This window comes from Cornus florida, unplaced genomic scaffold, assembly GCF_030987335.1.
Source record: "Cornus florida cultivar Cherokee Brave unplaced genomic scaffold, ASM3098733v1 CherokeeBrave_3.0.0_Hap2_scaffold_30, whole genome shotgun sequence".
NCBI classification, from domain to species: domain Eukaryota; kingdom Viridiplantae; phylum Streptophyta; class Magnoliopsida; order Cornales; family Cornaceae; genus Cornus; species Cornus florida.
Genome location: NW_026775805.1, coordinates 183,784 through 188,783, shown reverse-complemented (window position 1 = coordinate 188,783; position 5,000 = coordinate 183,784).

The window sequence follows — 5,000 nt, the reverse complement described above, 5'->3', positions numbered from 1 at the left end:
AACGTTCGGATCTACTGATTCAACAGTGTATCGAAGCCCAGAATCTTTCATCCGTACAGTGGCTATCAAATACTAGATGAACCGGCACTGGCTAATTCAAAGCCAGACCTCTTCGAATGGCTTCACCCCTTTCTTCTTATTTGGCACACCTGAGACAGAAGGAATAGCTAGAGCGACCAGAGCACTTCGTTCCTCACAAAAAGAGATCAAAAATCTTTACCATTTCTATCTATGAAATTTCTTGCGAGGTCCTTTTCAAGGGCGAAGAAAAAGCTCCTACGGATCAGAAGGAGACGGGCTCTAGAGAAGAAAAGTATGCATGCCCCTTGCTTTCGACACGATTTCTCTAGTAAGTTGGCCTAACTCTCCCGCTAAGGAAAGGCTCCTACCCAGTAAGTACCCCAATGTGCTCCTAAAGTTCAAGTGAAGTAGGTGAAGTGCCTTTGATTGTGACTAAGACCTTTTTCACGAGCCTTTGTATGCGCTCGCCTTTCAAGCGCCGAAAAAGAGCCTTGAAAGTGAAAGAGTAGAGGTTCCATGGAGAAAGCGATTCAGAAAGTCCGCCCAGAAAAGGCTATACCGAAGAGAAACCTCTAAAAGGGCATTACATGCTCTCCCGCGCTAACAGATGACTTGCTTCTAAGTAAGAGTCGGATTACAGGCCCTAGCATACATAGCCTCAGGAAGTGAGAGGGAAAGATTCTCCGTTCAAAAGAAGCAAGGAAGAAGAAGCCTTCGCTTGTGGAACACATCGCTAGGGACCCGACTGCCTGTGCAAATAGAAGAAGAATCACACTACAATGTGGTTCTGAGATACGAACGGATACAACATTCTTTCATAACCGATTCCTTCAATCTATCAGCTGCGTGGGCTGAAGCTAGGTTTTTGACCCTAGCTTTCGTGGAAGAAATTAACTGATTCGAGTCCTTGTTCCAATCTTTTGGTATAGCTGTATCAGCGACTTGGGTAATAAGGTGAGTTGGCTTTTCAATCACCAATCTTTCTTACGTTAGATGATCTGCCGTCTGTCGTCAGCAGGTATGGGCGGTGGGTTAGCGGTTCTCCTCTTCAGGAGGTAATTTCAAGCATTAAACACTTGTACTTATTTCTCGTAGTTGAGGCCGAGACAGATGCTGATTATGCGCCTTCTGTTAGAAGCTAGAGCTTAGGGAATAGCGATCCAAACAAGCAAGGCTGGAAAAGCTAAAGACCTATTACGACTGTTTCAAGAGTGAATACCCATTCCGACAAAGGACGAGTCTTATTGACCCTAGAACTTTCCTGTTTGGTTGAGAAGAGAGGGCTATTTCCGGCCGAAGATTACGGAAGATTTGACTACTCCCTGACCCCTGGAACAACGAGTTCGCTAGCGATATGCTTAACAGGCATGCTTGTCACACCCCTTTAACTAACTAAGCAGCGGTTAGCAAACGGTTCGTGTGCCGCTAGTACCTTTCAATAGTCCCACTCGACCAACTGTCCGACTTAAGGAGTCAACTCTTATGGCTTCGACTGACATTAGCTCTACATAAGGAATTCCATACTGACGGGAATGGCGGGCCGAACCTCGTGAGTTCTGGGATCACACTTTCTGGTAGAGCTTTCAAGGATATCTCCTCCCATGCCGGGAAAGCAAACAGAATTGTGAAGCTTTTCATTGCCACTTCAGAGCTTCACAGGCAAACCAGCAGCTATTGATGACGAGAAAGTTGCTACTTTTTGGTAGCTCCAGTGGATGTGATACTCAAAACAATAGCTGAACAAACCTGCTAATCCCATTCACAGCGGCAAAAGCGAAAGACCTTCGAGCTAGGACGAAGGTAGAGTAGGATTTTTCTTCACGGAATGTCTACTCTTGCTGCTTGAGGCATGCTTTGATCCATTGACCAATCCATCAGTGAAAGAAAGAAACCCCGGTCTTCAACAAGCGAAAGAAAAAGTAAATTCACAATTCCACCACTATCTATCTTTCTTGCTCTTCCAAGGGCTGGTGCTTTCCTTCGCTAGACCCCAATAAGTAGAATGATCCTGGGCACCTATCCACGTAACTCCGTCAAAGCTGTTATTTTTGGTAGACATTCCAGTAGCCCATTGCTATATCTTTCCTCTGTCTTTATCCCCAGTTCGCCCGCACTTTCTTCGTTGCTTAGAAGTGTCCTATTTCGGTCATCGCGAATGATTTCTCGTAAGAGATGTGAGTTGTCGTCCTACTGATTCCGTATCTCCCTCAGGTTGAAAGCCGGGTGTTCACCGCTCTTCTAGAGTAAATGGAGAAAACTCCCCGTCACTTCCATAGCCTTTCCCGTCCTTATGGCCGAAGACATCTAGGCGAGTGGTGGACCTTGCAGCTTGTAGTAGACGGCGCCAAAAGAAAGAATAGTGGGCCTCCAACAGTTCAAGTACGGAAAGGAGTCAATCCAATGATCCTACAACGGACCCCCGAAGATCCTCCTGAAGAGAACCTTCTGCAGAAAGAAGTCAAGAATAAGAACATCGGCTTAGGAACTTGCTTCCCATTGTAATAAACATACTTCCAAGCTTCCTAAATATAAGAGCACTAAATATATGAAGATTCATAGTCACGTCGTCTGGCTGTGAGCCCTTACTCTTGTCTTCGTGGTGCCTGCTTCCTCTAATGGTATACTCGCTACATACATGAATGGAGATGTGAATCTGTCTTTCTTTATTCTATACAATATTTCGATCCATAAACATCTTATTCGCAAATAGATGCAACATGGAGTAATGCAATTTCTCGTTTTATGCTTCTCATAGCCTAAATACTCCATTAGGCTTTTCAGGCAACTCTTTCTCTTCTTTTCCAGATGACGAAGTAGATGCAATGGCTCATTCTGGAGAGTCAGTGTAGTTGTCAGATGCTTACGTTCCCGTGAAGATAGCAACTCTGCCTGTTTCGTAATTTCATTCCAGATCCAAGTCAAACTCTTCTCAATTGGAAAACCTCCTCAATGACCATCTCCTGTAGCTGGAAACTACTTTCTACCCCTCTGCAATGGTTTGTGCCCCATGGACTCGTCCCTCTTCGGGTTAGCTGCCTTTACGTAGTCCATAGAAAGGAAGATCTGAAACTGATTTTCTGTCTTTTTCATTAAAGGCTAGGAAGGAAAGAAAACTCATATTGTAAGAGATAGTAGCCCTTTAGAAAGCTTCTTAGTATTCTTATTACTCATTTGTTTCGAACAGAACGGGGTTTTCGCTCGGAGACTTGTTCTAGTTTTTTCAAAAGTTCGATCTCATATAGCAGGAAAAGCAGTGAAATTGACCATTTCTACCGATAAAGATCCCTCACTGCACACTTGTTATATTTGCATTTCCTCTTCGCAAGGTGGTATTACCAGATGAAGCAGACGGCATGGTATCTCTTGTCTTGCGTGCTCCTCGTATGCCTCAAGCTCTTGCTCAAGCTGTTGAGAGAGGCTAACTGGGAAGTGAGATTCTTCTCTTGCCCCAGGTCTTTCAGGGTATGGGAAATAGTAAGATCAGATTCCATTCAATTCCTTTCCTGATGCTGAAAGGGTGAAAGTTGAAAGCAAGCAATCCATTTCAGAATCATTATAGATAGAATCCACTCGATACCACTTAGCGAAACAAGCAAAATCTCCTCCTCTTTGACCCTTTGCGCAAGCTTTAAGACAGGTGCTAGTCGTGGGAACCATCGCAGCTCAATTCGGAAGTTTTTCAAGCCCGTATGTGGCAATAGAATCCGCTTCTAAGTGCTTCCCGTCTTTTCACATTCCTATTACTAGGTGTTCTCGAGCGAGATTAACAAACAGAACGGGACGAACTAGGAATCGAATTGTTCTATTCATCTGCTTCATTTGCTATGAGAAGTCTTTCACCGAATCTGCTCCATTTGAATTGGACTACTGTGCAAGCACAAAAGCGAATCCTAGGTGAGTAACTAGTTCAACAGAGGAGTAGTCTGCACATATGAATGAAATTCCGAAGGTGGGGTTTACATTAATTAGTAGGGACGAAGCGCTGCTTTTCGACGACTAAGCCCCTTGCCTAGCCTTTCGACCCGAGGCTTTCTTATGGAAGGCTCATACTCTATAGTGTTTTCCACTCTATTTGAATGTTCCGTGATCCCCCGCAATCCTTGTTAAAAGGTAAGCTCGTAACATCCGCTGCATCGACTAATGAGAGAGGATTTGACCTTTTTCAAAGGAAGGTGTCTAGTTGCGAGTGATTCACAAACAACAGCGGATGAGTCAGATAGATACGACGAAGCTTCCTTTCTTTTTGATCCCGAATGAGCAGATGTATTATAGGAAAAACGATTCTTTGATCATCTAAAGGGAATGGACCAAAATCTGTATTGAAAGTGGTTTTTCTATAATCCAACCGGCCATTGAATGGATGTTAGATTGCTGGTTGTTCGAGAAGAGGGTGACTCTAGAAGCACTTTTCTTAGAGAAGAGAGTACGACAGCAGATTGAAAGCATGTTCAAGCATGAAGCTAGGCAATATGCCCTATATAAGTAGAAGACAGACACTCATCATATGAATAAGGTTACTAGGTGACTGGCGCCCCTCGTCAAGGCTTGTCAGAAAGTGAGTCTCATACCCGTTCGCCGGGTTCGAAGTGACCGAAGCGATTGTTCCACAGGGGGAGATTGGAACTTGCTCTGGCTCTTATCTCGTTGTTGGCAGGAACTTCTGATGCTAAGGCCGGTCAATTCGTTGCCAAGCTTCGTGGCGAGTCTGTATGCGCCTTACCTTTACCGATCGGGGATATGAGGCCCTTACCTGCATCACTTGTTTCCTCTTTGCACCCGGAGTAGATTCTTGTTTTGTGACCTGATGTTGAATAGCGAATGAAGCGGATGTAGCGAACAAAGGAGTCGATGAATAGGATTCCCCGACATTCTATTCCTATCTATTAGCAATGGGCTTGCCAGATTTGACAGCTATATGGGATCGAACTTTTCAGATTTCCAATCCTTCTTCTGGACACCACGGGAGCAGATTCGTCTTT